This window comes from Cupressus sempervirens, chromosome 1, assembly GCF_028749045.1.
Source record: "Cupressus sempervirens isolate cs-2001-9-10 chromosome 1, ASM2874904v1, whole genome shotgun sequence".
NCBI classification, from domain to species: Eukaryota; Viridiplantae; Streptophyta; class Pinopsida; order Cupressales; family Cupressaceae; genus Cupressus; species Cupressus sempervirens.
The window spans coordinates 879,828,282-879,840,702 of NC_143118.1; the positions used below are offsets into that span (position 1 = coordinate 879,828,282).

The following is a 12,421-nucleotide window of genomic DNA, read 5'->3' on the forward strand; positions in this document are numbered from 1 at the left end:
GCCACAGACTTATCTTTAGTTCGAGAGTGTTTTCCTATGTTTCTCAAACCTTGCTTAACATTTTCAATCAAATTAGTTTGCATGCTAAAAAATCTTCTCTTCTTTGATGTTGTGTTTACACCTAACAATTTCAATGCCTCTTGCAACTTTTTTTGTGTAAGCAAAAGTGAAAGCAACTGAGCTTGTTCAAGTGTTTCAGTGTTATCAAATTGAGTCATAATTTCTCTTATCTTCTTCTTCATTGACCTTATCTTAGAAAAACTTAATGGTTGAACACTAGCTCCAAGTTTTCTCAATTTATCTACATCCATTTTAAGTAAATGATCTAAATTCTTATGAGAAATACCATACTTTACAGATTGGCCACTATTTAAGAGTTCATCCATACTAGTTCCTGCACCTGATCTCAACCCTTCTCTGATTTCTATTACTGGAATTTCTACAGGGACTGATCTTGAGCCTTCTCCAACATCCATTGTTTGAGATTCAACAGGGAAAGATTCTAACCCGTCTCCGACTTCTGTTATTTGAACCTCTGTAGGGACTGATCTTGAACCTTCTTCAACATTCATTATTTGAGATTCCGTAGGGAGTGTTCCTAACCTCTCTCCCATATGCACTACTTCTACTTCTGTTGAACCTTCTTCAACATTTCCTTCACCTTGTTTAATTCGATGATAACGTGCCACAGTCTTCTAAATATTTCTTTGTTTTGCTTCATCAGATCTTTTTCTTGCATATTTGTTTTGCCTTCCTTTCTTTTTTCCCATTATAAAATAAATAATAATAATAATTTATCCCTTGCCTCAAGATAAATTTTGCGCAATAACCAGATAAAAAAATCACTGTACAAATTTGTCTGTCGCTATTGGTACTTTTAAATTGTTTGACAGAAATCAATAGAATGCAGTAATTTGCAACAAAGCATAAATATTCTTCATTATAATATGACTAAATCTATGAGTCACATTCTTTACAAGTGGCAAAGCACCAAATCCTTCTTAAGCCATCATTGAATCACAAACAAATAACATGGTATGAATACTAGAATGTTTCTCCTAAAAAATAAATTGCTTTTCATTTTATGGAAAAATATCAGTCTGTTTTTTCAAGAATAAATTGCTGCATAAAAGAAAATGGCATCAGCTATCAAAAGAAACATACATAATGTTAGAAATCCCCTCTTTCATTTGTAGCTCTCATGTCCTTCTTTCTTCTCCAAATGATGTAGCTCCAAATGACGTGAGTCCTAAAATCAAGTCTTAACGTCCTTTTGGGATATTTAGGAATTGGTGGTATCTCATCAAACAAGGGATTAACATTGATGTGTTCAAATGTACCCTGGAGGATTTCGATGGTTGATTCTTGATGAGACCTTATAGGTACCATTATTGCATTTGATAAATCCAAAGGTTGTGTCCTAGTGAGTGTTGGCATGATACCTCAAAATGAAGATGCAGTGGAGGGAAACCTAAATGAACTTTATGCCTCCCAAGTGTGCACCTAGACTACCAACTATGCACTTGAAGTGTGCAGTTGATAAAAAAGGGTTGCAGTTGGTAAAACAGGGTTGTAGGGTGCCTAAAATGCAAATTTTGAGTGTTTTGAGTGATTTAGAGTGTTTCCTAAGGTCTTGAGATGTAATGCAAGGTGTGGAAGTGCAGATTAGGGTTATTGAACCTAGAATGAAACACCTAGTTACCAAGTGTGCCGTAAAAGTACCAACTACACCCTGAAACTACCAACTTCGCCCATGAAGTGTGCAGTTGGTAAAACAAGGTTGCAGTTGGTAAAAGAGGTCAAAACTTGATAATTAAGATGTGGGTATGCAAGATATGAGTTTTTTTGGGATTTTTAAGTGTTTAGAGATGTTATGCAATGTGAGAAAATGCTAAATGACATAGGGTTTTGATATGCAAAGTGCAAATGTCCTAGGGATGTTATGCAAGTGCAAATGCAAGGTGTCGTTTTGAAGGTATGCAAGATGAAGATTATGATATGCAAAATGAAAGTTAGGGTTATGTTTTGGACTTGGTGAAGATGCTAAAGGTAGGTGTACACAAAGTGGACTATGCAAGGGATGGTTTCCTAGGGTTGATAATGACGTTTAGGCTATGCAAAATGAGGATAGGTGCTCAAGAAGATAAGTTGGTTGATGGAAAATTTGATAGGGTTTGATAGTGAAAATGATGCTAGGGTTTGAACAATGCAATATGAGAGGGATATACCTCTAGGGTAAGTCAAAAATGACATTTAGGAATATGATTATGCTAATGATAGCTCGGTATATGTAAGGTTTTTTGAACTTAGGTGAAATCTTTACAAGGTATTAACCTAAGAGTTTAACATTATGACAATAGACTTTGGATCTTGACCAAAAAAATGACAAAAAAAGATAAGATCAAAATAACAAAGCCAAATCTACCTTGACATAGGTAGTGTTTGACCAAAGAAAATGATAAAATGATCATGATCAAGATCCATCATCCATTGACACAATGTAATACTCTAGAGTTCATACTTTTGTTTAGATTTTTGACTAAGTTCAAAGGTTTTGGGGTTCAAAATGATGTTTAGGCGACTTGAAATGGTGATAATTCTGAGCGGATATGCGATATGCAAAGGTCCTAAGGTGCAAAATGAGATTCTGGGTGCAAGATGCAGTTTTGGGTCAAGTGCAAAATGAGGTGTAGAGGCTTCTAGATGCAATTTTGGGGTCCTAAAGTGCAGTTTGGAGGCCCAAAATGGTCATGCAGGTGCCTAAATGTATTCTGGAAGTACCAAGTGTACTCCAACAATACCAATTGCACCCATGGTGCAGTTGGGGTTCAGAAGGGCACAGTTGGCAGTTTCTAGGCGCAGTTGGGAAGCTAGGATGAACGTCTGCTGATTCAAAATGGTATGGTTGCCAAGTTGATATGCCAGGAAGCTAAAATGCTAGGGTTGATGTTATGATGGGTTGGGAGATGCAAAACAAATTTTATGACCTAAGGAATGATGTCCTAAGTATAGACAATGAAGACTAGGAGGTGTAGAATGCAAATTAGGGCATGCTGATGCAAGGGGACCTATCTAGGTACCTAAGGACACTTCTGAAGCCTTAAAATGTTTTCTCGAAGCCCAAACTGGGTTCTCAGACTACCAAGTGCACTCAGACAATACCAATTGTGCTTGTGGTGTAGTTGGGGCTCAGAAGGGCGCAGTTGGTAGTTTTAGAGCATAGTTGGGAAGCTGGGTTGAAACTAAGGCAATTCTAAGAGCTATGTTTTCCAGATTGATGCCACAGTGAGGTAAACAGCAGAGGACAATGCTGAGACCAGAATGAATGCTCAAAATGATGTGTAGGACATTCAGAATGATGGTTAAAGTGGTCAAGATGAGGGTTGGGTATGCAAAGATGCAAGATGCAAAGTGATGATTTTGGAGGTGAAATGTAAAGGATGCAAGCTTAAATGCTAATGATTGCAATGTGAATATGAGGGATGCTAAAAAGGTGCAATATGAAGTCTATATGATGCAAGTATGAGGCTCAAACTATGGAGAATGCAAGTGGATGCTATGCAAGAGTGAAATCTATGTTTTGTCAAGCATGTTTAGGAGCACAAGTAGCCATGTTTTCCAAGGTTTGAATGTATTGAACCTAAGTTTGTGATGTTTTGACAAGGTTTTGACAATGTTTGATGTTTTGACAAGGTTTTGCAAGTTTGCAAGGTGTAAATTTGAATGTTGGCTTTTATCTTGATTATGTTTTACACACATGCAAGACACGTTAAGACAAGAATAACTATTGTTAAAAGTGAATAATCACACCACAACCTAGGCTTTAGGATTGTATCCACTGAATTCCTACTTGAACCAAAGTTCAATCACGCTTATCCAAAGTGGACAACTTAGGACATTGGTACCACAGGCTACCCCTTACAGCGCACTCACTTCTTGGGGCTACCAAGATCCGCTTCCTAAGGGGCATGACTTCCCAAGGGACTGTTGTCTCTACTAAGGACTGCGAGAATGTAGGATGTCTTCACGGGCATGGGTGACCCCTTGAGCCAGTGGATAGAAAGGATTTTGGCCACTAAAACATGATTTTTAATAAGGGCAATCCATTCAACAAGTGAGTGATAAACTTCCTCAAAAGGTCTCCCAGCCCTGAGAACTAGGGTTTGACGCACCATAAGGGTACTAGAGGAGAGCTATCACTCAGCAATACTGTCAACACGACTTTCACCGTAATCGAGTTTTATATAGCAGCTGAAATGTTGACTTGGCTTTTAGCCCGTTACCGCTCTGAGGTCATCCCCTGGCATACCCAATATCGAATATCTTGGTCCAAGGTAGGCCTCCTATAGAAGTTACATGGATTTCTCTTACACCTAAGATCCACGAATGGCGAGGGGAGAGGATACGTCCAATGCAACTCTTAGGGATTTAAACACTGTAGACACGCCAAACAGAAAATAAAAAGTTCACTTTAAGCATCAAATGAAGTGTTATTTAATCTAATAAATCCACACACATGGTTTTGACAAACACACAATGGTCTTCGACAACGTCCTGCAAAACAAGCATTAGTAGTTTGTTATGATCATGTCTTCATCCCATGATTGCCACATACTACAAGGAGACCATTAGTAACACAATAAGAATATACATTTTTTAACACTATTAATTTGTTACTAATTTTTAATTTAACTTCAATGCATCTGTCAAACAACTTCACTAATGAAAGAAATAAATAAATAATTTATATGTACATTTTTTTTTACCAAATTGATGCCTTTAATTTTGCGAACGAATGGCAAAGACAGACAATGCACTACTGGTCAGGTTGATGGCAAATAGTTTTACAAATGGAAAATAATTTTACAAATGGCAACTTTTTTGAATTTTTTAGACTGTTCGCACGAACACGATATGTTCACCTGAACATGCGTTTAGACTGTTCACACGGACACAATATGTTCGCCCAAACATGTGCCCAATTTTTTTCGGCGGCTACAAAATTTGAGGGGGTATGTTCGCGCAAACACCATGCTCGTGTGAACATGCAAAATTACATAAATTTTAACCTCTTTTTCATATATATATATACATATATATATTGCTCTTTTAACTTCCATAATTGTAGGAGAATGATCTCCTACTGTAAAATAAAAAATGTCAAAATGTGCTGCTCAGAGCAAGCTTTCCAAGAACTATAATTTTAATACATATTTTAATTATTAAGACTTTCAAATATGAGTTTAACTCATTATAGGTTCATTACCGATTGAACATCAACTGACTTTGACACCTTGAAAAAATTAGTAAATTAGGTCAAATTTTTTTTGAAAAATATGTAGAAACTAGCTTATTGAAATACCTTTCTATTCAAAAAAAAAAAAAAAAATTATGATAAATTGACTTCAAATTATCTGTGTCAAACGAAATGTATGTCTAAATTACAGTTCATGTCACTTCAAAACTTCATAAACTATACAATATTCAACCAAAATAAATCAAACCAAATGCATCCTCTGGATATTGATGTTACAAATCTAACGTCAAAAGAATTACTTCATTATCATTTCTAGAAAAAAAATTGTGTCAAACGGATTGTCACTCTTTAAAATATTAAATTTTATTATGTAACACTTTTTGGAAGAGATAAAAAAATTTGATATTAATATTTTTTTAAAAAAATTTAAAAATATGATTACAAAGTAGGAACAAAGTATTCAAAACCACTAATTTATGTCATCTTGAAATTATTTTTAATTTTGGAGATATAGCCACTTAAACGTGACGTTTGTTGCAAAAATATTAATTTTAGTGTCAAAATTGGTCAAAAAGCGAAACCCATTATTGTGTGATCACCCTAAGATGATTATATCCTTAGTGTTTAAATTTCAAATATGATCTCTTTTATGACACTTTGATTTTCTTAGTAATAAAATGGGTGTAACATGTTTTCAAATATAGAAACTTAGTACACAAGTCAACGTTCTAGTGCTTTATTTGGCTCGTAATAGCTAGTTAAAGGCAGCCAATTAAGTACCAAATATTAATTTGAGTTTAGAAAGTTCTAAGGTTACTTTTGCACCTAAATATCTAATTCCAATCAATTGTTTAATTATAGAAAAAGTCCTCAAATAATCTACAAAACAATATTAATGCTACTATTTGTACATATCAAATATTAAAAAATTACATTATTTGCTAACTTTTACACTATAATAAACAAAATGATTCTCCACTAGTAAAGAAAAATAGAAAATATTCCAATTTTACCATGACATATATTAATATATAAAAAAGTAGCAATAAATTTTTACAATAATAAATATATAAACTGAAAATTTCTAACATTTCTTATTTTTTATAAATTTTATAACATAATGAACATAACAAGCTGCCAAGAAGCTGAAGACTTTGATAGGAATAAATAATATCAATTCAACCAAAGCCCTTCCAAGTGAATCTGCAGGCATAGGTCCACGAGATAATGTCGATAGTGCAAGGCCAATGAATTGGCTTGTGACAAGAAATGTTCCATTCTTTATTGCTTCTAATGTATATTTCGCAACATGCTCTGGTTTATCAGCTTGGCTTCGATTGTAAAATGTTGTGGCTTTAGTAACCTGCAAGACATCTTAATCCTCTTCCAAGCCACCTGTATAAATTGGGAGAATATGAGAAAAAAATTAAATTGGATAACTTGAAGAATACATTAACAAACATGAAAAAAAAACCAGATAGAACACAATTTTTAATATTAGTTTTTTATTGAAAATTATACTTTAATAAAACCTCAAAGGAAAATGTGTGAATCTATGAGTACAACAAAAAGCAACTGTAATTTTTTTATATCTTAGTGTGCTATATCATGTATATCATGTTGACAAAGATTTAGATAAAAAAAATCTAATCGATTAATCTAAAACATTTATATTTTTTTATAATGAACAAGAGCTGTGTTACAGCAAGAGTCCAGCCTAATAGTAAAAAAATAAATATTGTTTGAATAGATTGAACAAACATTGGCATAAGTAAATGATTGTAAATAATTAGTAGAAGAAAATTAAAATAAAGTAATATAAACTAATAATTATTAAAGAGTAAATCAAATAAATTAATTTTATAAGTTTTAAAATAAAATTTAATTCTTTTATAATATAAGAACATAGAATAATGAAATAGAAAATTAGAGAAAATTAGAGGAAAGTGTTGTTTGAACATATATTTTTTATTTTAAATCAATAGGTACAATATTATTTTAAATCAATTGACTTAAATGATTTCATTTATATATGATGACTTCAAATTTTCTTCATAATTTATGAATTTATTCTAGCCTATTTACTATCAATCTATTTAAATAATATGTATTTCATTACTATCTACTAAAATAAAAAATTACTCAAACTTTTTTTTCAATATAAACATTAAATGGGTAAATATTGTGGTGCTTATCTCTAAATGCAATTCTATTATTGACCCTAACCTAACGTAATAGTAAATCTAATCTTAATTGAATTCCCATACTAAACTCTAACTTTACTTGTAAAACTAATTTGAATGCTAAACTTAAATCTCATTTTAAAATTATAATACTAAAGGAGATTAGGGGTTATATATATATATATATATATCAAAAAAATTATTATATAAAATAAAGTATATAATAAAATTTAATAACATTTATAAAATTTAATTAATTTCTATAATAAATTTTATAATTTAGTTCTTAGTCCTTTCCTTTTTCCATACTACTAGTTATATATATTATATAGCATATAATATATAAAGAGAAAGTTTAGAGATATGGAGACTTAAATTTACTTTAAAAAAAAACTTTTAGTTGATTAGACAATTTTTTTGTAATTTTCAGAATAAAAAATTAATTAAACCCCTAGCAAAAATAAGGTCAACCAATAAGAAAAAAGAAATACTTTTCAAGAAATTCAAAAAAAAAAAAACACTTCAAACATTGGAAATCATTTTTAATATTTTGCAAAGGCACAGCTTTTAAGGCAAACTAATAGGCTAAAATCAGGTGAAAACATAAGTCTCAGCCTATAAATAGGCTGGACTAATAAGTAATATAAAAGAAAGTAATAGTTAAATTTTTTAATAGAAGATTATTTTACTATTCTCTTATATAATTCATCATTATAATGAAGTAAAAAATGAAATTATATTATGTAATCTTAAAAGTTAATGTTAAATATGCTGTACAATTAAATGAAAGTGAATGTTACATTTGTTCATAAATGTATAATAATTTCTAAAGAATATTATTTTAATTAACACAGAGGTATTCGAAAGAGGCGAGACTAATCCACCAGTTAATCGTGGGGAGGTTTGAACCCGAGACCATGGGGAACCCACAGCTTCAGGCAACCGCTCTCAACCAGACAAGCTAGCACCTTTAAGAAATTTTTTTTTAAATATTATTAAATCTGAAAAATTAATTATATAGACACAAATTATAGACATAATCTAAAATAGAAAATAGAAATCATCAAATTTTTTTTATGTATGTTGAATTTAAAAATTATAGATCAATAAAATAAAATATTAATTTCATTAAAGAAAAAATTAGAATTACTTACTATAATCAAGCATTGGTGTTTCTACAAATCCTGGAAAGACTATGTTAATTCTGATGTTATAAGGCATCAATTCAAGCCTTGAGTTTCTCCAAGTCCCTTTAGGGCATATTTGGTTGCAATATACACGACGTCACCATACACAGCGTGCTGCATACAGAACAATACAACCAAGAAAATCATAAATTCTTGAACATCATGAGAGAGGATTCAATAGTTGAGTATCCTACTTTTATGAGTCACTACAAAGTTTTTACAAAAACTAAAACTGATACTTGCTAACTAAGTCGTGTTTTACTAGTGCACTCATGTGACATCACATGATTGGTGATGTTTCATTCAAAATGAAGAGTCTATATCAATACTACTATAAAATTACAACTAGTGATATAATATTGTTAAAATTATCAACTACTAGAAACTCTAGTCTAGTAAAAGTTTCAGTTGGGAAACTGATAACTTGTTTAAATAGTACAGAAAGAGAAGAATAAGGCATACTGATAAAAAGAGGAATGAAAAATTAAAAATGCTGGTCTCAGATAACGAAGACTTCGAATCAATAAAAAAAAAAGTTCATAAAATGAAGGTTCTAAGTAAATAGTATTGAAAACATTGTTTTGGGCATAACATACCAGGCCAGCAAGAGAACTCATGAGAACAATGGACATGGGAGGTTGGGGATTCCTCTGCTTCATCAATGGAAGTCCAATATGTAACGTATTGACAACCCCTGTCAAGTTGGTCTGAATCACGGCATGATGATCTTCAATCCTGCAGTCCTCCAGAAGTCCGATTTTTGCAGTAGCTGCATTGCAAACCAGCACATCAACAGCCCTCCATTCAAAAGACTCTTTTGTTGCCTTTGCCAAACTTTCATAAACACCCACATCTGCAATCTATTCAAAAATTAAAAGTCAGCTCAGACGTCAAGATTTCTAGGGTTTGAGATAAGCTTAAAATGGAGTAATGAGATAAAACCTTGGTTAATATTTTATGTTTGGTGTCACCATCTTTGGCAAGAAATTGTTCTGCTTTCTCCAATTTAGTGGAGCTTCTGGCTAAAATAGTGATGAACGCTCCTTGAGAGAGAGCCTCCTTGGCAATGGCAAGCCCAATTCCACTTGACCCACCTGTTATCAGAACATGCTTGCCCTCCACAGATTCCAGCCATTTGGATCTCATCTTCGTTGAATTCTGGTATAATACTTCACGCTTGGAGTGGGATAAATAACCGAAGTGGTGATCTTGATGGTTTAATTCCGTGGAGAATCATTTATTTATTTCTGCTACAGGTTCGGTAAAAGTTGAGTTGATGAGTTAATTAAGGCACCATTTATGAAGGATGGTGCTTCCATTAAAGTTGGTAGTACCTATTTCAGAACATGCATTGCAGTCATAGTCTATTTGAATACCTAAGTTGTGGAATGAATCAAAGAAGAGTACAGGAGGTTTAAAGGAAGGCACCGGCTACGGTGCAACATATTTGCATCCTCTGGGCCCATCCATCCTGGCACTCCATCCCACGGGCAGCAGGCGCAGGTACCCCCAAACGTCATTTCATTTCCGACTCTGCCGTATGTCAGCAGCTTATTGTTAAAGTGTATATTTACATTGTATATTTAAATTATATTTATATTGTTGTACAATTTTAAAAAATTCATTATATAATAATAATAATATAATAAATATTAGTTATTTTAGATAAGTAAATAGAATTTGATATAATTTTATTATAATAATTATATTGTTAATTTTTTTTATTTTAAATATATAGTAATATAGAAATAAAATAAATGTTGTTTATTTTATAGTAGTAATAAGTTTTTTAAAGAAAAATTAGTTGTTTGAGAGATAAGATTAAATCAATTGATTATTATATTTATTATATTATGAAATTCAATTAATAATTTTGTACATTATTAAATAAAATAATATTTTTGCATAATTATATTTAACATATTTAAGATTTCTAAATGATTTTGAAAAAGAAAATAATTTTAAAAATTGAAATGAAATAGTTTAAAATTAATAATTATAATAAATAAATAAATAAAATTTAAAAATATTTTATTTCTTTTATAAATACAACATAAACATACATATGCTTTCAAACTTGTTTGTTTTTTTTAACATAGATGTTTATGTGTTGTCTCCATTGTCATGTAACATTTAATAGTTCCACATTTATTTATCAAACTTATTTAATGACAACAAACTAGGAGAGTATCAATTTGTGATATGTTCCACATTTATTTATCAAACTTATTTAATGACAACAAACTAAGAGAGTATCAATTTGTGATATTCCTCTCAAGATTTAAGTGTGTAATTTTGAGTCAAACTCATTGACCCATGTTTCATGAGTAGTGATTCAACATGAATCCATCTCTCATGAATATAAATGGATCACTTAGCACTCATTGGATCTAGGTGATGCTCACAGGGGTGAAGCACCAAGACTTCCTGGGAGGTCACCCATCCTAGTACTCCTCCACCTTGAGCGCACTTAACTACGAAGTTTCCTCCATGGAAATGATCTCCCACTTATCAAGTATCATTTTTTTGTACAAATCAATTCATAAGACAACCATATTGAATATAATTTCTTAGACTATTAAACTACTTAATCATTTCATTTTATATATTCTATATCTTGTCATCTTATTTTCTTCTAAGTAAGAAGGAGAAAAATTACGTGATTCTTAACCATATAAAATGTTACAAAAAAATTGCTTAATTTGACCATGTTATTCATAACCATGTACACATATATGTTATTTCAACATTTGTGTTATTGCAATACTAAAGTTGGATCAAACCTTACATGCTAACTTTAATCAAATGCCACATGGAAAGTTCAAGACAACATAAATATGTGAAGATGATGAACAACTATTTTGCCAAAAATATAACTCAAAGCATCATAATGCTTTCACTGCGAAACAAAATCAAATCCCTTGTAAAAGCACAAAATCAAGGATGTAATATTTGGATGATAAAATAATACAATATGTTTTGAAAATCCTTCATAGTGAAGCTCTTAGTCTTGACTTATATTAACCTCTCTTCTAATTGGAATCAATTTTATCACTTCGATAAATTTACAAAAAAGTGTTGATCACCATCCTCCATATAAAAATCATCAACACCTCCAAATGTATTGTGTTAATAATAAAATTCATTTTCAAACTAAAGACACAATTGATTGAAGTTCATTTCGTATTTTCCTCACCATCTCTACTTTGCATTGTGTTCATTCTTGCTATTGTTTGATTAAAATCAATAAAATATGGTTGCACGTTTTTTTGAATTTTTTGTTGATCATGTAATTCTAAAAAAATATTAACATTTAATATATATCATCAATAAATTTAAAATATAGTTGTCAATTTAATACTCATAATTATGTTTATTTCATAACCTCATTACCATATCTAGCTTATATTGCATCATTTTTTGTTGATGCCTGATTAGATTCAAAGGAATCTGGTTGCATGTATTCTTGATTTTTCTGTTCATCATCTAATCCTACAATAATGTGAACATTTAGTATGTAAACTTTCGCAAAATAAATTTACAAACTAAAGACTCATAATTCATTGATTTATATAATGTCATTACAATGTCTAGTATTTATCACATCCATTGTTGTTAATGTTTGGTTAAGATCAATAGAGAAGGGCACCATAAGTTGTTGAGCTTCTTGTTGATCATCCAAATCTACAAAAAAAAACTTATATTTAACATTTTAACTTAGATAAAATGTTCAAGTATAAAATTAATTTATGTAAATAATCTAAACGATATTAAAATTACTATCTACCTACAAT

At 31.2% G+C, this 12,421-nt stretch overlaps 1 pseudogene; it reads right to left on the reverse strand.

The window, feature by feature from the left end:
• Positions 1-6,341: 6,341 nt before the first annotated feature.
• LOC149580636 (3-dehydrosphinganine reductase TSC10A-like) lies at positions 6,342-9,775 on the reverse strand (annotated as a pseudogene).
• Between the last annotated feature and the right edge of the window lie 2,646 nt (positions 9,776-12,421).